This window comes from Ictidomys tridecemlineatus, chromosome 6 (assembly GCF_052094955.1).
Source record: "Ictidomys tridecemlineatus isolate mIctTri1 chromosome 6, mIctTri1.hap1, whole genome shotgun sequence".
NCBI lineage: Eukaryota > Metazoa > Chordata > Mammalia > Rodentia > Sciuridae > Ictidomys > Ictidomys tridecemlineatus.
In genome coordinates this window covers 168730923-168753824 of record NC_135482.1, presented here as the reverse complement: position 1 = coordinate 168753824, position 22902 = coordinate 168730923, and positions in this window count along the sequence as shown.

The following is a 22902-nucleotide window of genomic DNA, read 5'->3' as shown; positions in this document are numbered from 1 at the left end:
TGGCCCTTTGGCCTGATTTGACTTATCTTTGTGGGTTGGTGCTGCCAGCTTCCTATTCTTTGTGAGCCAATTCAATGAAAAGGCATCAATATCAACTCCCCTTCCTGAACACATTCACATATACACAAATACTTGGGGAAAGTTACCATGATAGCATTTTGGGGTGATAGTTATAAAGAAGGTGGAGAGTAGGGTATGAATTCAGTAGATCTTTCAGGACAAATTGCTTGATTATCAAAGCCCATCCAATTCCTACTCCTGTTTATATTCTGAGTAGGTGACATAATGTATTCCCTTCTTTCTTTTTCTTGAAGCAAGTGGATACTTGTGTAAACATAGGGGAGAATAGTCCATATTTGTTTGTTCTATTTCCAGTACTATGATCCAGGCTGTTTTGTTTCCAAGAACCAGACAAGTTTGGCGCTATTGTTTGTTGACACAGCCAGTGGAGTTCAGATAGGAAACAGGAATAGCTAAACACTCCCAAAATGGAGATGGTATGGCTTCCACCAGCCCAGCAGTATAAATGAACTTTACTGAAGACTTTCTTATCTCATCATTGCCAAAACACAGAATTTCGTCTCTCATTATGACCATTTCTATAAACTAGTTTCGTTTAGCAATCCAGCACCGTATTAATTTTCTGCCATTCAGGATACTCCAGCTTTCTGCAGAGGTCTCTTTTCCCCCCTACAGTTCTCCATAGATTCCTTTTCCTATAGTTCTGTCTGGAATATTACCAACCTAGCATAATTAAAAAAATTTTTTTTTCCTACTGAGTATACAGAGGTACTTTACTACTGAGCTACATCCTTACCGCCCCACCCCCTTAAATTTTTTTTTAAATTAAAGCTTCTGTTTAATGACCATTGGCCTACTTAAAGAGTGGAGGACAAATCCTAAAGCCATCTATTATCAGAATTCTTCCTAATCTGCGACAGGCCTTCAACTGAATGGACAAAGTCCATTTATCTTAGGTAGAACAATCTGTTTTACTTGAAGTCTACTGATTTAAATGTTAACACTCTCACAGGATCATCTGGAATAATGGTGCCCAAATATCTGGGCACCATGATTGACGCATATAATTAACCATTATACTTCCCTTCCTTATTCACACCTGAGAAGTCATACCACTTTTACATGGCATGTTGGAATACCAAAGATTAATAATGTCCCCAAATAAAAAGTGAATGTTTTTTTTTTATGTATATATAAGTTCCATTCAGTCCTTTTAAACTGAAGAATGTGATAATTATTTCTTCCCTTTCCCTTAAATTTAACAAAAAGTAAAGATACTTTTTTTTTTTTTTTTTTTGGCACTGGGGAGTAAACACGGGCATTCAACCACTGAGCCACATCCCAGTCCTACTTTGTATATTATTTAGAGACAGGGTCTCACTGAGTTGCTCAGCGACTCATCCTTGCTGAGGCTAGCTTTGAACTCACATTCTCCTGCCTCAGCCTCCGAAGCTGCTGGGATTACAGGTTTGGGCCACCACGCCCTGCATAACAATACCTCTTTATGCCATATTCTGTCAAAATTCCATCAATCAATTATGCATTCACTCTTTCGGTCTTTCAACAAGTATTTACTGAAGACATAGGCATTAGGATAACATGGTGATAGAGATAAAAAATTAGAATAGACAATATGATTGATGTATGTACATTTCATGTATGTATTATATGTCAAAATACATTCTGCTGTCATGTATGACTAAAAAAAATTAAAATTAAAATTAAAAAAAAAGATCAGATCCTGAAAAACAAGACCTTAAGATAGAGAATGACAGTTTGCTGTAGTTGTGAAAATAAAGGAAAATGGCAGTGTAATGTCATTAGATTTATAACTTATAACAGGTGACTTTTATATAGAGGACTTTTTTATGTGCAAATTAAACAAATAAAAATTTATGAGTTTTATAAAATTTAAAAATCATGATGTTCACAGATACATTCCTGAATGAGGAAGAAGATAAGTGAAGACATTAATTCAAACATTTTTTAATGTTGATTAACGTGATTGGCTTTGGAATCAAATGCTTTAGTTAAGAATGTACAGACCCTAGTACGTACTTAATGACCCTTTTTTTGCTCCCTCAATCTCCTTTCTTCTGTAAGACCTTGATCTTACCTTGATCCTTCCAATTCCCCAGGAGTTTAACTGCCATAGGTATTAGAATGTAACTGTATTGAGAGTAGCTAAGAGGATGATCTAGTGGCCCAGTTAGAGCATACAGTTCATAGCCTCTTTGCCATGTTTCCAAAGTGTGAATAAAATTAAAACCCTGACAGGTAGAATTCTAAATTGGCCTCCAATGACCTTTGCCTTCATCTACTCCTCTCTCCCTTGAGTGTGGGGGGAACCGGTGTTTATCCCATGATTATCCTATACCATGTGGCAGAATGGGTGCGGCTGACATGAGTAGGTAAGCCCTGTAAGAGCAAAACATTTCCTCTGGCTGATTGTTGAAGGAAAAGTCAGAGTTTGAAGGCAAACTGTTGGCTGTAAAGATTGGAGAATGGGAAGCCCCTTGGCAGGGAATAGCAGGAGGCCTCTGGAAGCTGAGAAGGGTCCCTGCTTGACAGTCAGCAAGGAAACAGGGAGCTCAGGCACAAAAACTCTAGGAAGGACATTCTGCTGATAATTAGAATGAGCTTGGAAGTGGATTTTGTTTCTCAAGAGCCTCCAGTGAAAACTCTGTTTGTCTGACACCTTCATTTCTGCCTTGTGATGTGAGCAGAGAACCTGGCCATACCATGCCAGACTTCTGACCAACAGAACCATGACCTAAGAAAGAATGCTCTTTTAAACTGGGTGCAGTGGCACATGCCTGTAAATCCAGTGACTCAGGGGGCTGAGGCAGGGAGATTACAAGTTTGAGGCCAGCCTCTGCAACTATTGAGACCCTCAGCAATTTAGTGAGACTCTGTTTTGTTTCAAAATTAAAAAAAAAAAACCTTAGGGATTGAAGAGGAGGAAGAAGGGATGGGAAAGGGGAAAAGGGTTTATGGTGATGAGTTCTGCTTCCTCACATGTTGAAGTATAAAATTAGAGAAGTACTCCGAGCCTAGTATATAAAGCAGGGTTTATTTAAAAAGGGGTAAGATAGACCTCACCGGGGAGGGAGAAGGGAGCAAGAAGTGAGGGTGTTCTGCCTCTTTTATGCATTCTAGATTCTCTTTGCTATCCCTTACCTCTTTCCTTTCTATGTGACTAAGCCCAGGAGATGGCCCAGGTGAGATGGCCAAAAGGTAAGAAGCAGATGGACTGGCAGGGCCAAGGTGGAGTGATCCAGGCAGGAAGGGAGTCCAGGTGCATTAATTAACAATTTTTATAACTCCCTCTATGAGGGATAATTCCTGGGACAGGTTACCTTAGCAACAGTGTGGAGCAGGGGCAGTTTATCTGGGATAAGGGTGGAGGAAGGGCTCTGAAGGCATTAACATTTCAATCCCTCAGGGTGTCTCCAACTTCCTGACCCAAATCTGTATAAACCCAGGAGTTGTATAGCTGGATCAAATGGTGGTTCCATTCCAAGTTTTCCAAAGAATCTCCATACTGCTTTCCAGAGTGGTTGCACCAATTCGCAGTCCGACCAGCAAAGTATGAGTGTGCCTTTTCCCCCACATCTTCTCCAAAACTTATTGTTGTTTGTATTCTTGATAATTGCCATTCTGACTGGATTGAGATGAAATCTTAGAATAGTTTTGGTTTGCATTTCTCTAATTGCTAGAGATGTTGAACATTTTTTTATATGTTTGTTGATTGATTGTCCCTGAAGTTTGATCATTTCCAAGGCCAGTAACTACAATGGTTCTCCCACACCTGGAAGCTAATGAGTGATGAGCACTATTAAGGCTTATTTCAAATGTAAAAAACCTTGAGATAATGTACTAAATTGTTCAGAAGGTTGTTTTCTTAGTGGAATGCTACAGGATTTTCTTTAGCATCATTGCCAGAGTCCCTGCCTTCATCCCAGTGCCGGTAAGGACAAGGATGGAAGAATTTCCAGTGTTGCTGAAAGCCGGATGAAACTTCGGCTGAGAAATGGATGAGACTTTGGAGCTGTTGCTGTTTCTGTTGCTACAGCTTAGGCTAGCTGCCTGCAGAATTTACCTGGACTGTGATTTAAGCTAGCTGCCTGCAGAACTTATCTGGACTGTGATTTACCTGGACTGTGAGTTAATCTATTGAGACACTGCTTTACCTGGACTGAGACAACAAACTGTAATCTACAACAAATTGTAACTTGGTATCCTTGCTAATGGTGTCATTGCTGGTATAATTTTTCCAAGTGCTTCTTGCATGGAGCTATCAATTGGCTTGGTATTGTGGCATTTTGTATCCTCCCCTTCTGCTTGTAGCAGATTATTTATGGTGTTTGTGTAAAAACCACTATGGTTGTTATTTAAATTAAACAAAAGGGGGAAATGTTAGGGTCTGTAAACAAGTCAAGATGGCACCTGGCATTTTGCCAGAGGGAGTGGTTTATGAAGTAATGCCAGCGAGCCATTAAGTGTGGAGCTTCCTTATTGGTTGACTGCTGTATCTAGTTTATGTTAATTAAGATAAGCTGTGTGGAATGTATATATACCCCTCCTGTCCTACAATAAACGGCTCCCACTCCTGCTGTATCAATCTACACAAGTTGCTCATCACCCCCTGGTTATTTTGCTGCAGCTGGACTGTGGCAGATAGCCTTTACAATGTTGAGGTATGTTCCTGTTATTCCTAGTTTTTCTAGCATTTTGAACATGAAGGGTTGCTGTATTTTATCAAATGCTTTCTCAGCATCTATTGAGATGATCATATGATTCTTATCTTTGAGTCTATTGATGTGATGAATTACTCTTATTGATTTCTTTATGTTGAACCAACCTTGAATCCCTGAGATGAATCCCACTTGATCATGGTGCACAATCTTTTTGATATGTTTTTGTATTTGATTTGCCAGAATTTCATTGAGAATTTTTACATCTATATTCATTAAAGATATTGATCTGAAGTTTTCTTTCTTTGATGTGTCTTTGCCTGGTTTTAGAAATCAGGTTGATATTGGCATCATTGAATGAGTTTGGAAGTGCTCCCTCTTTTTCTATTTCCTGAAATAAATTGAAGAGTATTGGTATTAATTTTCTTTAAAGGTCTTTAGAACTTGGCTGTGTATCCTGGGCTTTTCTTGGTTGGTAGGCTGCTGATGGCATCTTCTATTTCATTGCTTGAAATTGGTCTGTTTAAATTGTGCATATTATCCTGATTCAATTTGGGCATATCATATGACTCTAGAAATTTGTTGATGCCTTTGATATTTTCTGTTTTATTGGAGTACAAGTTTTCAAAATAATTTCTAATTATCTTCTGTATTTCTGTAGTGATATTTCCTTTTTCATCACATATGTTAATAATTTGAATTTTCTCTCTCCTCTTTGTTATCATGGCTAAAGGCCTGTCAATTTTATTTATTTTTTCTAAAAACAACTTTTTGTTTTGTCAATTTTTTGAATTGTTTCTTTTATTTCAATTTCATTGATTTCAGCTCTGATTTTAATTATTTCCTGTCTCCTACTGCTTTGGGAGTTGGTTTGTTCTTCTTTTTCTAGGGCTTTGAGATGTACTGTTAGTAATTTATTTGTTGACTTTTTCTTCTTTGAAGGAATGAACTCCCTGCAATAAACATTCCTCTTAGAACTGCCTTTATAGTGTCCCAGAGATTTTGATATGTTGTATCAGTGTTCTTGTTTACCTCTAAGAATTTTTTAATCTCTTCCTTGATATCTTTTGCAATCCATTGTTCATTCAATAGCATATTATTTAGTCTCCAGGCTCTGGAGTAGCTTTTATTTTTTATTTTATCACCAATTCCTAATTTCATTCCATTGTGGTTTGATAGAATGCAGGGTAGTATCTCTACTTTTTTGTATTTACTAAGATTTGCTTTGTGGAATAATATATGGTCCATTTTAGAGAAGAATCCATGTGCTGCTGAGAAGAAAGTGTATTCGCTTGTTGATGGATAATATACTCTATATATGTCAGTTAAGTCTAAATTATTGGTTCCATTATTGAGTTCTATAATTCTTTGTTTAGCTTTTGGTTGGAAGATCTATCCAGTGGTGAAAGAGGTGTGTTAATGTCACCAAGAATAATTGTGTTATGATCTATTTGTCTCTTGAACTTGAGAAGAGTTTGATGAACTTAGATACTCCATTGTTTGGGGCATATATATTTATAACTGTTATATCTTGTTGATATATGGTTCCCTAAAGCACTATGAACTATCCTTCTTTGTCCCTTTTGATTAACTTTGGCTTGAAGTCTATTTTATTTGATATGAGGATAGAAACCCCTGCTTGCTTAGATAGGCCATGTGAATGGTATATTTTATCCCAACCTTTCACATTCAGTCTGTGGGTGAGATGAGTCTCTTGAAGGCATCATACTTTTGAGTTTTCTTTAATCCTATCTACCAGTCTATGTCTTTGGATTGGTGAGTTTAACTATTAATATTTAGGGTTATTACTGAGATATGATTTGTATTACCAGTCATTTTTGTTTATTTTTTAATATTTAGCTTGACTAGGTTTCTCCATTGGTTAGCTTTTTCTTTATTGTAGTTCTTCCCTTTGCAGAATTTCATTGTTGCTTTTTCATTTCCTCCTCGTGGAATATTTTGCCAGAATGTTCTGTAGTGCAGGGATTTCTTGCTGTAAACTCTTTTAGCTTTTGCTTATCATGGGTTTTTTTTTAATTTCATCATCAAATTTGAAGGTTAATTTTGCTGGATATAAGATTCTTGGTTGGTATCAATTATGTTTTAGAGATTGGTATATGTTGTTCCAGGATCTCCTGGCTTTGAGAGTCTGGGTTGAAAAATCTGCTGAGATCTGAATCAGTCTTCTCTTATAGGTAATCTGATTTTTCTCGCTTGCAATCTTTAAAATTCTATCCTTATTCTGTATGCTAGGCATTTTATTTAATTTATCTTGGTGTAGATCTGTTGTAATTTTGTACATTTGGTGTCCTATAGGCCTCTTCCAATTCATTCTTTATGTTTGGGAAATTTTCTGATATTATTTCATTGAAGAGATTGTGAATAACTTTGGTTTGAATCTCTGAACCTTCCTCTATCTCAATAAATCTTAAATTTAGTCTTTTGATGGTATCCCATAATTCTTGGATGTTTCTGTTCATGATTTCTTATCATCTTCACTGTGAGGCCAACTTTATTTTCAAGATTGTATATTTTGTCTTCATTGTCTTCTAAGTGATCTAGTCTGTTGGTGATTCTCTCTACTGAGTTTTTAAATTGGCTTATTGTTTCTTTCATTTCAAGATTTCTGTTTGGCTTTTTTTTCAGTAGTTCTCTTGCAACCTGTATTTGCTCTCTTATCTCTTTGTTGGTGTGATTGTTTGCCTAAATTTGTTCTCTTATCTCTTTGTTGGATTGATTGATTTTTGCCTGTATCTGTTAACTTAGGTCATTCTTTGATTCTCAAATCATTTTAGTTATGTATATTATGTATATTATATTATATCAGGAAGCAGAAATTGTAAGGATGGGACCTAGAGTGGACTGACATTTCACCTACTTCATTATCTATGGATTCAATTGTTGCAGTATCTTGGTTTGTTTGGGGCACTTTCCTCTTTTGTTTTTTCATGATGTCTGTGTGTCTTCCCCTCTTGCAGTGTAGATCTGAGGTATTACAGCTTCTGCCCTATGGTCTTATAGTGTCCCTGCGGGTTACCAAAACCACACTTTTAAGGGAGAGGTCAATATTATAGCACTCATTGTATCAAACATGCAGCCTTATATCAGTTAGCTTCTATTTTTACATTTACAGTTTTGATACTATAATCAGAAATGATGAGTTTGGTTATCTTCTACCATATAGTCAGTAGTTTTGCATAATGGTATACAGTTTCTGATGGTGGAAGGAGGGATTTGAGGGTTAGCTGAGATGTTTATGGGGTAGAATGTGAGAATATGGAGATATTAGATTATATGATTAGTGAGAGGGTAATCATAAAAAGCTGGCTGTTAGTAAGAGAAACAGGAGATAGATAGGAAACTCCATGAAAGACTTCCTGTTTACTTCAGCAACAGGATAACTGTTAGCAACACTAATAGAGAAAACTTTGGTGCAGCCAGGCCACTGGGACCTTGGTGATGTCTTACCAGGTCGTTATTTTTGTCCCTTGATAGAAGCCTTGCCAGTTTCATGGCTGTGGCAGCCTCAAGCCTATATGTACCCTGGTATTGGACTGTGGAGCCATACTTTGGTGAATAAGTAACTCTGGCGCCGGGTGGCTCCCTCCGGAGCTCTGGGCCACAGTGGCCCAGTTTGGAGAAAGTTTAAAAGTCAGGAAGCAGAAATTGTAAGGATGGGACCTAGAGTGGACTGAGCATAAAATCAACCTAGTCAAGAACAAATAAATTATGTTTATGTGAGGCTAATTAGGACTACAATCCAGGAAAACATAGAATATAACTCTTGAAAATGTGCTCTCTTCACCATTTACTTTTTTTTTAAAGAGAGAGTTTTTTAATATTTATTTTTTAGTTATCAGCAGACACAACATCTTTGTTTTGTATGTGGTGCTGAGGATAGAACCTGGGCCACAGGCATTCCAGGCGAGAGCATTACCACTTGAGCTACATCCCCAGCCCCTTACTTTTTATCCTTTGGATTGTAAAGAACTTTCCCTAGCACCTAACTACTGTCCTTTGAAATGCAAATGCACTTTGAAGGCCTTAGGTTAGTCTTCCTTATGGCACTCAGCTTCTGCAAACATACCTCCCTAACCCCCAAAAAATGTGTTTTGCAGAAATTCTTGCTAAGAGTCTAAGAACAATTATTGTGAGGGTCTCTGGAGAAGCTTAATTAAGATTTTCTGTGGATAAAGGGGATAACACTACACGATGTGGCAACTATTAAACTCTGCTTTAAAGCAGTTGTAGAAAATGTGTTAGGTTTTCATTGCTGTGACCAAATTCCTGAAAAGGGCAATTTAGAGGAGGAAAAATTTATTTTGGCTCATGGTTTCAGAGGTTGAATTCATGGTTGGCCAACTCTGTTGCTTTGGGTCAAGATGATGCAGAACATTATGGCAGAAGGGCATGGTGGAGAAACACTACTCCACTCATGGTGTTCAGAAAGCAGAGCCAGAGGAGGAGCTGCAGGGAAGATGTACCCTTCCAGGGCATGTCCCCATTGACCTACATCTTTCCATCATGTTCTAGTTGCCTGTAGTTATCACCTAGTTAGGCCATTCAACCTAGGATGAACTGATTAGGTTACAATCTTCACAATTCAGTCATTTCACCTCTGAACACCCCTGAATTTACACAGGGACACATCATATTCAAAACCATTACAGAAAATGGGTCAATAAATGGACATGGCTATGTTCCAATAAAATTTTTATTTATAAAAATGGAATATGGCGCAGGGGAAGCATAATTTGTGGTATAGAGTACTGAGAAAAAAGTGTTCTCTGAGGCATTTGGTGTGAATGTAATGCAGATGCAGAAAGAGCTCTAAGTCTGCATAATAAATGCTCATAAATTATCCAAAAGATAAATTCTATGTAGGATGAAAAACAACCAGTTTTCATTTACATTTTTATGAACACATGGGTTGGAAGTTTCATTTGTCAGGCACTTATTTCTTTGTTAAATCCCCTGTGAAATATACACTTGAAGATTATATATATAAATTATATATAAAATCTATCTCTTTATATATCAAACTATGTATATTTCATATAAAATGTTACTCTTTAATCTTATCTTAAAGTGCCCAATTTAAACAATATATTGGGATGTGCAATATGATTCTTTGGGTTAAGATGAAATTTATTCCCTTTCCTTCATAGCAACTAGCTGATATCAGGCTGATTTTTATTGGGCTTTATCTCACTAATGAAACTCAGATGGCTTGCTCAGATAAGTAATTCTTTGGAGAAAACTCTCTGTAAGCAACATTTTTGAAAAGATATGAGAAAGAGCAACAATTAGGCTATAAAAACATGATTTATATTTTCTATGGAAAAAGCTTTATAGAATCCCAAGAATATTCATTTCCTAAGTATCGAATGCATTATTCCATAGCAAAATAGAAAAATATTTTGTTCTTTGAGAGCATATTTCCCTGAGTTATCAAACTCTCAAATCTTGAAAACAATCTAAAAAGACCCATATTCTTGCCCCTCCCCCCTCTTTTGGTATTGGGGATTGAATCCAGGATGCTTAACCATTGAGCCACATTCCTCTTTATATTTTATTTTGAGACAGGTTCTTGCTAAATTGCTTAGGGACTTGCTAAATTGCTGGGGCTAGCTTTGAATCTGTGATCCTCCTGCCTCTTGTTTCTGAGTTGCTGGGATTACAGGTGTGTGCCATCACGCCCAGCTGATCTTTTTAATGTTTGTTCTCGGGGTAAAGAGTGACTACTTCAGTAAAGTCTTTATTGAGAATTGTGTGCAAGAAGTGGGTGCCAATAGTGTCTTGGGCAATGGGACCTCTGGGCCTTAGTGTTCTGTGTAGGAAGCAGAATTCCTGTGGGCTCATTACCCTTGCTGCAGAGGATATTGTAGTCTATAGTCTTTCCTTTCACCGAAGGAAGTTTATGCAGGAGTTCACACAGCTGTTCTGATTTCTTAAGACAGCTAAGGCCAGCTGTAATACTTACTGTAACACATTTTGTTTCGTAAGATTTTATATTTTAGTGAAAGCTGGCAATTAAAGATCTTGGAGGAAGGATTTAGATTTTGATTATCATTTAACACTGCTAGAAAGAAATTAAATAAATCATAGTGGGGCCAGAACTTGGTGAAAGCAAATCTATTTCTTCCATTGCACATTGATGAAAATAAAGCACAAAAATTCAAGAATTTTCTGAATTCCATTGGGTCTTCCCTGCTAATTAGTAATGACTGTTATTTGACAATGCAAAAAGTATTTTTATTTTTGGTACGAGGATTGAAAGCAGGGGCACTTTACCACTGAGACACATCCCCAGCTTTTTCTATTTATTTTAAGATAGGGTCTTGCTAAGTTGCTTAGGTTCTCCTTAAGTTGCTGAGTTTGGCCACAAACTTGCTATCCCCCTGCCTCAGCCTCCTGAGTCATTGGGATTTCAGGAATGTACTACCACACCCTGCTGACAATATAAGAAGTATTTTAGCATTTGCTTTGACTTGCTTTTAATAATCACTCTAACTTATTATTTTTAAAATTGCTGCTAATGGATATACAAACTGTGGATAGGGATAGCTTTATTTCTTTGTAAAATAAAGTTTTATTTTTGGTATATTTGGAGTTGGTTTGGGGGCAAAGATGGGAAGCAATTAGCACCTTCCTTCTAATGTCATTTTGAAATTTTGCAAAAAAAAAATCTGTGGCAGAAAGTTATTTTGGGAATGCAATGGATGAAATGATTCTGAGTCCTACTCTCTGTGATGGCTTTGATAAATTTTCCTTATTTTTTAAAAATAATTATTTTATTTATTTAATTATTTTTATGCAGTGCTAAGAATCAAACCTAGTGCCTCACACAAGCTAGGCAAGTACTCTGCCACTAAGCTATAACCCCAGCCCTCCCTATTGGTTTTGAGGTTGAAGTGGCATGTATTTCTATGGAGTTGGAGTCTCACATTTGTTTCTGTAATTTTCCTTTGTATGTTTTATCTGGAACAAGTACCCTAGAAAATAGTGTACTATTAAGAGGGCTGGGAGGAGGAACTTATGAACATTCAGTGACTCAATTCTACTCATCTCCTCACTATCTCTGATTTTGGCTTATTTTGATTCAAATGTGATGGGAGAGAATTTCTCAGAGGGATGAGAATTAGAATTTGATAGTTTACCTGAAAGAAGTTATTCCTAGCAGCATAAAGATTGGTTAGTGAGATATTAGAGCATTCATGCAGGTGCATGAGAGTAAACTGTTCCTTACTGAAGAGTCACCCCAGTGTCTACTAGATCTAGAACACTGCTGCTCCAAGAAAATCACTGGTTTATACCAGAGCTTGAGGTTTAAGGGCCATCTACCTAATGTGCTTTAAATATAGGATTAAAAAATTACTCTGCAGTAGAAATATTCAATGTATTATGAATTCTTATTTTTAAGCATTGGGAAGTTTTTGTTGTTGTTGTTGTTGTTCAGATTTCTTTGGTCTATTTTCTGCTACTGAATTTTTTTCCATTTGGTTCAGAGAAGGTGAATTCCTTTAAGCCCTGTGACTAACATTGCTAGGTCCAGAGATTATCTAATCAGTTCCTTAGAAAACTTTGGAACAAAATTAATTCAAGACTTACTGAGCAATTAATGTAACTATAACTCTAGGGAAATAAACTGGCCCTTAATTTACTGGTTGGCTGGGAAAAGCTCTGGCAATGAACAGAACTAGGATAAACATTCTTTCTTTTTTTCTTTTTTCTTTCTTTCTTTTTTTCACCCCATTAGGGACCCTTGATGACTACATAAGACAGAAAGCCTCAGTTTAAATTTTTTTTCCAGAAAATATGACATTATATCTTTGGCCATCATAATTTATCTGTTGGTAGAATTCACCCTTTGTATTTATGCAAATTTGATTTATAAAATTGATTATAAAATTTAAGGCTGGAACTTTGTCCTTTGGAATCTTTTAACAGATTCTTTTTTTTGGAAGAGTAGTTGATAAAAGAAATCTCGGGAATGTTTGTTCAGAGCATGAGCTGGGAAAACATATGTAACCAGGAAGGATATTAATGGAAGAGAAGGAAAAGTAACATCATCAGATTCATCTATTCCAAACTTTAATGCATCAGAAGAAATTCAGAAATTCATATTTGTGTTGAGATAATACTTCAAATGTTTTGAAAGAGTAGAGAAATGCTATGAAAAAAATGAACTTCATTTTTTTTTCATTCTACTTCTAAATTCCAGATGATCATAATTCATGGTGCTAGCCAGAATTTTGTTTTCCTAAAATTACTGTCTGTATACATATTGATTTCAAATATGAGTTATTGATCTCATACATATATATATGTGTGTATGCCTAAGCACACATGTGTGTGTATGGAACTTGGATGTGTGAATTAAGTCTTTTTGCACTACATGCATTTAATTTGGAATTCAGTTCCAAAAGGTTATGTCAAAGGCTAGAATACTGAACTTCGTGAATGTACCCCTAGTTTAACTTCAGCCCTGGGACATGTTGTAAAATAGGTGAAGTTGATCTTCATTGAATTATGTCTCTCTTCCTAACATTTTCCATGTGTAGGAGTTTTACTACTTTGAAGTTCTGTCTCGGGTTGGGGAAAGTATGTTGAGCCACACAGAAAGGAACTTCTGTGGGGCACTTGTATTTTGGAGAGTGATTTCTGATCCATCTCCTAATTTTCTGTACTTACTTTGTCATTCTGATTCTCTCTAGCATGCCTGCATGTGTGTGTTTTTTAGCAGGTGAATTTTAATGCCAATGTGTACTAAGATGATTAAAGATGAAAAAATTCTTCCATTTCTCCCACCTCCCAGTTCTCACTCCACTCCCAGCACCACTGCTTACATTTTAGTATCTTTTTAGTCTTTCACATACATATTTTTTAAAAAAAGTATCTTGACTTCCAAGTGTACTACATTTTCATTTTATAAATATTATTCACTTTTTAAATTGCCACTTATAAAGATAAACACATTAATCTAACAACCAGGGCAGATACATGGAAATACACTCAGTGCATTCCTTTGGTACATGGAAATACACTCAGTGCTTCAAAATCTTGCCAGACTATTTGCTATAGTTCTTATTATGGGGTACTTGAGAAACACCACAGTGGGCTGAATGCTGTCCTCCAAAAAGTCATGTTCATGTTTTGATTCCCAGAACCTCTCGTTGTCATCTCCCTCTCTTTTTTAAAAGGGTCTTTGCAGGTGTGATTTAGTTAACGGTCTTAAGCTAAAGAGATCATCCTGGACTAACCTGTGTGAGAACTAAATCCATTGAGAGTGTCTTTGTAAGACACTTAAGAAGAAGGCAGTGTGAGTACAGACAGAAGCAGAAAATGAAGTGGCCACAATTCCAGAAAGCCAAAACATGCTGGCCACCAAAAGAGGGAGGAGGAGACCAGGAAGGATTCTCTTATAGAGTCTCTAGGAGTGCGAATCAGCTGACATTTTAATTTGGGGCTCTGGCTTCCAGAGCTAAGTGAGAATAAATTTCTTGTTTAAGTCACCTCGTTAAAAATATTTTGTAACAGTAGCTGCAGGGGAAAATTATACAAACACCAACAACAAAGGTAATATATTTCTACTGTTAGAAGAAAGGGAATAAATATTTGATTCACAAAATTGATTTACATTAAATAAGCAACTTTATTGTTATTCGATGATATCCTAAGAATTGTAATTCTACCAAACTTCTATTTAAACAGTTGTATAATTGACTATAGCACTTAAACTAAATAAAGTGTTTCTGGATTAATAAGAAAATGATTAAATAGCAACAACCAATACAAAATCAGTAATATCAGCCTTAGATAAACGGTTGGAACTGGATTCCAACTAAACTCATAAAATGGAAGCAATCTGTTAATAATGCCATATTTATTCAACATAATGTATGTTTATTTATGTTTTATTACCTTAAAAATTATAACTATATGAAGTTTCCATTTAAGCCATTATATATTTGCCTGATCAATTGCAATAAAACTAAAGAGACAAAATAAAAATTATTACTTTTCTGTCTTCCTATGATCCTGGATATTTAGTAAGCTCATTTGAAGGCTGGAATAACTGAAGATGACTCACTTCTATTTCCAGATTGTAGGACAGAGGATAAAATCCAGTATATGATAGAGAAACATATCTTGTTGCCAGTGGAGGTTGTGCTGGGGTAAGGAAATCACTTGGTGGAGAAAATTCTTGGGAAGATCCATATTAGAAGGGTAGAGAAGGAACAGGAGGTCTTCTTCTTAGGAATTATCTCCTGGCATCCTCTGCAGCATCTAACCTCTGTCTGAAGTGTACGGTGGGGGATGAAAGTCTGGGCTGGCAGTGTCCAGTTCAGGTGGGAGTATGGAATCAGATGAGCTTAAATAACCAAGATCATTTGTGGTGTGGTTTCTCCTAGATTCCATTCCTGAAGATGGACAACCTTTGTGTTATCCAAAGAAGACATGGTGAAATTTACAAGTTCTGCTGATCCTGAGATTTTGGCAGTACACAGAGCACCAGGACAAGTTCTGTGATGGCCTTCTGGAGAAATTGCTGGATCATGATAGAGTTGGCCCGAGGGAGAGATTCTTTTCCTGTGATTTTGATCTCATGAGAGTTTTGTCTCAGCATAATTGAACCAATCCAATTGTATTAGTTTGTTAGGACTACCATAACAAAGTACCACAGAACATGTGGCTTAGTCAATAGAAATTTATTTTCTTATGATGGTTATGGAGGTTAGAAGTCTAAGATCTGGGTATCAGTAGGCTTGGTTTCCCCAAGGCCACTCTCATTGAGTCTTCTCAACTGTCCTCTCAGTATGTCTTCAGGTGATATTTTGTATGTATGTACTTTCCCATTTTCTATATATCTAAATTTCCTTTTCCCATTAGAACACCAGTCAGATTGGATGAGGTCCAACACCTAATTAAAGGCTCTGTCTCTAAATACAACCACATTCTGAAGTACCTGGGGTTAGGACTTCAACATAGGGATTTTTTTTGGGGGGAGGGAGAACACAATTCACACCATAATATCAGCTTAATGGTCTCTTTCTGTGGTGGTCTGGTAATCTAGGGAATTCCCTAGATTCAGATTAATTAAGAGACTATTTTTCACTTCTGTTCAGTACCAAGTCTCAAAATATACAATTTCTTTTTGAGATCAGAACTGGAAGCTGTAGCAGATGCCATAGTACCCTTCACAAATTCCTGAGGCCTTTCCACTTCCGTGTTTTTTGACTGACTTCAACTACCAGTTTAGAATGAGGGCTCTCCATGCTGCAGAAAGCTGTTTTACTTGTAAACAGTTGGGTTGGACATGGAATTAGGAGTTACCATTACACCATTACTCCAAGTGATCCACTTGAGATCCACTTTGGGGAGCTGCTGTCAACCAATGAATGAGAGAGACTGGTAGATAAATATCCCAGTTTCTTTGACCCTCAGGTAGGATAATTCTGAGGCATTTATTTTGTATCATTTCCCAGATATTCTGCAAGGGGTGGAACTGTAGTTATGGAAGGTGCTATTCAATTTGATGATGTATTTTTCATTGCCTTATCCTCCCTTCCCTGTCTCATGTCCCCCTCCTCCCACTGTCTCTTAAATGTTTACATTTGAAATATTTTCTCTGAGTCGGCTTGTTGGGGAAGTGATATTAACACACACACACACACACATTTATCCAGACATTCTGCAAAAAACTCAGGCTGGCTTATCATTTTGATGATATTATACTAATTGGGCCTGGAAAAGGAAGCCATAAGCATTCTGGATACCTTGGTAAGACATATGCCAGGATGTGAAAGATAAATTCTACAAAGAAGCCTGCCACATTGTTGAAAGTTTTAAAAGTTCTGTGGTCCTTGCTAAAGTAAAAAATCTATTGCACCTTTCAGTTTTTACCATTGAGGAAAATGAATAACACTGGAAAGGCTGGTTGGTAAGGGACCTGGAAGGTGTGAAACGGGGAAGATCAATGTCAAACATATCTAGTGGAGAGGAAAGTGGATTGGTCAAGTATGTCAATCTTTGTATCCCATGTCAGTACTTAAAGAGGATCATTGATATTAGAGAGGGCATTGAAAAATATCTGAAAAAGATGATTTGTCCAGTAGAGGTGAGTTAGCCTTTCTTCTTGTCCATTCCAGTGCTTGCAAAATGGCCACATGCATGTAATAGCTTGTGTCAGGAAATCAGGTAATGCGTGGACCTAGCAGCTTAGCTTCCCTCTCACCAAGGGTGCTCTGAGTACTCCTACTGCAGGAAGTTCAAGCTGTCAATGGGAAAAACTAAGGTGGAGCCCTTACTATTATTCAAAGGATGTTATTATCCTCTGAAGACAACAAACTTGGATGTTCAGTCATTTGTCTTTTTCGAACCAATAAATATTATAGGTATAATTCTACTTTTTCCGACACAGTGTCTTGGTCATGGCCATTATCTGAGGGATTAGAGTGTCTGTTATATGGTTATTGTATCTTACATAGTTTCACCTTGGATCAGGGGACCACATTTTTACCAAAGAGCATATGCATATGTCCACAGCATCCATTTGCCCTACTGTGTGATCCAGAAGTTGTTCAATAAAAAGCCACTTAGAAGTAAAACAAAGGCTTCTGCTTAGGATTAGGGGGTAATATCTAAGATGTAGTACATACCTTGTACCAACATGTACTGCTATATCTCCCTTTGAAAGAATACGTGAATCCAGGATCCAAAGCATGAAATTAGAAGTTGCCATTACACTATTACTTCAAGTAGTCCTCCAGAGAGAATGTGTGCTCCCTATCCCTTCAATTTTACATTTTGTTGGACTCCAGGCAAACCTCCTTAGGAGATGAAATAATGGTTCCTATAAATTTAAGATTATAGCAGTTGCCTGGCCATTTTGGAGTCCTTACAATGGACTGGAAGAATAAGGAAGGTTTATGTATAAGCAGGAGTAATTGATTATTGTGAGGAAAGAAGGTCACTGCTAAATGATGGAGACAAGAAGAAGTGTGTCTAGAACACAGAAGATTTTCTGGGAATCTTCTTAATGTCTTCAAATCTGGAGGTTACCATAAACGAAAACTGAAGGAACAACATTCTGACAGAGTCAAGGTAATCAGAGGTGCAGACATTTCCGGCATGAAGGTCTGAGTTGCCCCATCAAACAATAGACCTGGATGAGTGAAAGTGAAGCAAGAATGAAAGACAGACAGTTGGTTTAGATAGGTGATCCCTGAGATTGGATGATGAAAGCTGATTTAGGTATGGGAAGCTGGAGACTGCCTGGGGGGATTGATATGCTAAGACCTCCAGAGCCCTTTCTCCACATTTACCAAGATAGCTTGCCCCAGGCAGGAATTGTTCCCCCCTGTAGGTGCTGTTAATCAATGCCTTCTGGCCTGCTTCCAGCCTGGGATCACTCCACTCTTGGCCCTTCCAGCCCATTTGCTTCTCATCTTTTGGCATCTCTTGGGCCTAGTCGTGTATGCAGGATAGGGAGAGATAAGAGGAGGAAGAGGGCAGGAGAATATAAATAAAATATAAATATAAATAAATAAAATATAAATAAATAAATCTAAAATGTATAGAAGGGGCAGGATACTCCCACTTCTTGGGATACCAGGATGCCAGGATGCCAGCTATGGCCCCCTTTTCCCTCCTGGAATAAGTCTGTGTTACTCTTTTTAAAATAAAACTTGCCCTAGGCATGGTGGCATACACCTGTATCAGCTTGGGAGGCTGAGGCAGGAGGATCACGAGTTCAAAGCCAGCCTTAGCAAAAGCATGGTGCTAACCAACTCCGGCGTGAGGCCCTGTCTCTAAATAAAATACAAAACAGGGCTGGGGATGTGGCTCAGTGGCCCAGTACCCCTGAGTTCAAGCCCCAGTACCCAAACAAACAAAACCCTTGATTTCCAGCTTGCTTCCACATGTCTCCTGTGTTTAATCTTCACATCTGGAAAGCAGAACTCATGTCCCTAGTGACACTGAGAAGCATCTAGAATGTCTGTCAGAAGATGAGAGAATGACTATCAGGGGTGGCCTTGGGACCGACTGAAACAGCTAGTAGACACGGTTGCTTGTACCAATGTTTAATCCTGTTGTAAGTTTTTTTTTTTTTTTAAATAAAAATTGTGACTGGCTACCACTTTGAAAAAAACAATAGCAAGATAAAGTGAACTTAACATGCAGAGAGAGTGCTTTTAATTTGTGCAAAGAACGGGCTGATACCAATTGAAGTCAGTTCCACATCTATATCTCTGTGAAATTCAACTCATTTCCAGCTGCCAGCATCTGCATCCGTGACTAAACTCTTTTTTTTTTTCCACACCCGTGAAGAGCTGCCTACAAGGGGCAGGCTAGAGAATGAACAATCCCTAGAGGAAAAGCCCTCACCCAAACACCCTCATACACAAAGGGGTGTGTGAAAACCTGAGCTCCTTTGCTCCTAGAGTAGGGCCATTCTGAGGCGTAGGTTTGACGTGCATTCTTGGAGTTCACTTGTGGGACTGAGTTTTGATTGCTCACAGTAGTAGCTGACTTCATAGCACAGCTCCTGCAGGCTGCTTCCCTTCCAGTCCCATATGATTTTCTCATTTTCTTAAAAATGCTATCTGTGCTTCCTAACATTAAAAGTACCCTCACACGAGTCCTCATCTAAGATCCTGTTTCTGGAATAACCTTAAATAAGACATTTCCTAAAGCTTTCACACACACACACACACACACACACACACAAAATTCATAAGGAAAAAAAGATTTATTCTGGGCTCACAGTTCCAGAGGCTGGAAAATACAAAAGCATGGTTTCCTGAGGGACTTGTGCTACTGAACCCAGAATTAAAGACAGGCAGTTAGTGTAGATAGATGGCCAGGTCGAAGCAAGAAAGTGGAGGTGGATTTGGGTCCAAGAAATTGAAAACTGCACTTGGGAGATTGGAATGTTCATGTTTCCAGAGGCCTTTGATTTCCAATATTACTTGCTTTTTACACTACCCCTCCCAAAAGGTTGTTAATGAAGTAACTCCTGAGCAGAGCTGCTAATTAACGCTCCCTGGGCTGCCCCTCCCTTCCTGCCCAGTACTCCACCTTGGTTCTTCCAGCCCACCTGCTCACCTCCTGGCCATTTCACCAACATCCTCCGGTCAGGGAGGCTGGAAGGGAGGAAATGAACCAGGGAGAAGGATGCAGGAGAACAAAGAAAACTTTAGATGTGTAGAAGGAACATGACTTCTTCATCCCACAGATTCTGCCTTTGATTCCCCTTCTTCCTCCCAGGAGAAGCCTGTTTTACTATTCTTTAAATAAAACTTCTGACTTTCTACTCTACGCTTACTTCTGCACCTCTCCGGAGTTATATATTGTAAGAATGGCCTTAGCCTATGCAATTCCATTTTAAAATAAAACTGCAGTCCCCACCATCAAGCCTACAGAGCCCTCCAATATTGTCATCAGGCATAGCCTGATAAAATAAGTCACTTTCCACAACCCTGTTAAAACTCAGAGTGAAGTCACTGTCATTTACCTTAGCCCTGATAAGAGTCAGAGGTGAGAGATCAGGGCGGAAACCACCAGACCAGAGGTCTTGACCTTAGAATGAAAGATGTCACTAAGAAACCTGGTAACAGCTGACAGGGACTTCAAGGAGAGCAGAAGCCCCGAAATTTAGTATGCATGATGGAGAAAATGAACTGACATTCACCCAGCTGGCCCTGGTGCCTACATGCTGGAGAGCCTAATGAGAACCTGGACTAACATCCCAACTCTTCTCATCATATGCCTGATCCTCTGCATTATCCTTGCTGCTGTCAAACTCTACAGCCACATCTTGACCCTGGTGAGAGCAGCAACTCCTCCTTATGACTCTCTCCTCAACTGGTTGTCAACTCTACCCTAGGTGAAGCCTCTATCAGTTCCTGACCTGATCACTGTGCATCTGCTGGGCTCAAGGCCTAAGACTTGAGACTCTAGATTTGGCGTTTGAGCTTAGCAAGCAGAGGGAATATCTGTAATAAGTCTGTCATTATTAAGTGTGTTTGCAGTGCTTAGAATTCATTTAGAATTGTTTGTTTTGAATTCATTATGTCTATTGCAGTGCCCAGCATTAAGGATTATCATTTTATTAATTAAGAACCTATAAACTGAGATTGTATTGAGTGATTTGAAGCAATAAAGCATTGAAAAGGGCATTAGCACGTGGACATTTTTATTTCTCCCCTTGACTGCAGATAGCCAAGTTTGCCTATCGCAACATGCCTTAATATTTGAGGAAGCAGAACTCATCAAGGTGACTGGTAACCTGTGGCATTGCTGCTTCTGCTCTTGGGCACAAGCAGGTGTATGTAAAAGAGCAAATTTCTACATATTTACTTTTTTATTTATCATCCAACATACATACATACATAGCTATAAATTGTCATATAATTACAAGTTATAATGCCAATAAAAAATATAATGTGGAAAGTTTAAAATTTCTTTTCTCTATTTTTGTTTTTAAGCAATATCATACTTTTGAGGTATAACTGAAAACTATGTTAAAAAATGTAAGTTGTTTGAATTACAAATCATAGACCAGTGTTTCCAGCTGTTGCAGTTGATGGTGGGAAGGGATACTGTCTGTTTAGGGTGCCATTTTGCCTGGAAGTTCACCCACAGGACTCTTTGATGATCTACAGCATTGTTTTCTAGTTGAGAAAGACTGCCAGGGGTCAAATGAGGAAAGAGAGGGTGGGGAGGCAGTGAAACATGGATCACAGCACACAGAATTGGGACTGGAAGACATTGCTGAGTCATATCAACCCTTTTAATGTCAAAAATTGAAAAATTGTAGGGCTAAGAAAATAGCATACTTGGTTAGGAGAAAAAAAAAACACCTCGATCAAAGCCCCTCTTTTTCTTTTCTTTTTCAGTAAAGGGCTGAAAGGGCTGGCCACATTCAAAGATGAATGATAATATAAAGAAAAATAATCAGCATAAAGTCTGCAATAGAAGTAAAAAAGAATAACAACAACAAAAAAAAGAAAAGAAAAAGAAAAATGGAGATGGAAAATGTTTTTCCTAAAAGGAATTATTTAGAGGAAGAGAATAAAAATTCACTCAGAACTAAGAATTTTCCTCAATTTACACAGTCAATAGTTTCTTTTTACACTAGCATCAGTCAACAAAATACTCAGTAGAATATAAGAAGCTATTTACAAAAAGAAAACAACTCAACAATTCTGTATGAATAGGCAGTGTCTTCCTGCCCCTACATCACCCGCTCCCGTGTTACTAGGGATAAAACCCAGGGCCTCCCAAATGCTAGGCAATTGCTTGGTCACTGAGCTACATTCCCAGCAGGACTTAACTGATAAATAAATAAATAATAAATTAAAAAAGAAAAGAACAAGTGAAAAAAGTCTTAAAACTTGATAGAAAATAGCCAAATATATGAAGAGTTATATGTGTGTGACACACATACACACACACACAAACACACACAGATTCAGGGCAACATAAAAATAAAGATATCAATTCTTTACAAACTTGACTAAATTTAGTGTATTTTCACCAGATTTCCAGAATCATGGGTCCTACTAAAAGCACAAGCCTAAGCAGTCATTTATTCTAGGTGACATCCAGTTATCCAATACCTTTTATCCTGAAGCCACCATTAGAATAACTCTAAACAGCAAAGAGATTGTAACTGTCGTCCAATAAACCAATGTTACATTCTAGTAAATGAATCTTCTTTAAGATAAAGCTATAATAACCCTGTAATGCCAAGTGTGTGGCACATGCCTGCAACCCTAGCTACTCCTGAGGCTGAGGCAAGAGGGTTGAAAGTTCTGAGACAGCATGGATAACTGTTTCTCTCAAAATTAAAAATAAGAAAAGCTGGGGATGTAGTTCAGTGGTAGAGCAATTACCTAGCAGATGCAAAAGGCTCTGGGTTCAATTACACACACCCAATAGCAAAAACAAAAACAAAAAACAAAAAAAAAATCTCGTGACGTGCTGATGCTGTGGTTCCATGTCCAGGAATACTAGCTTTAGTGCTAAGCAAGGTATGACTATATTACAACTAGGAATTGATGAGGGCCTGAGACATTTAGCTGTCTCTTCAATGAAAATTTGAAAAGGTACAAATGGAGAAGCTTTCTAACTAAGCTAGTTCATACACTGTGTTCTTGTCTAAGCAGAGAAAGCT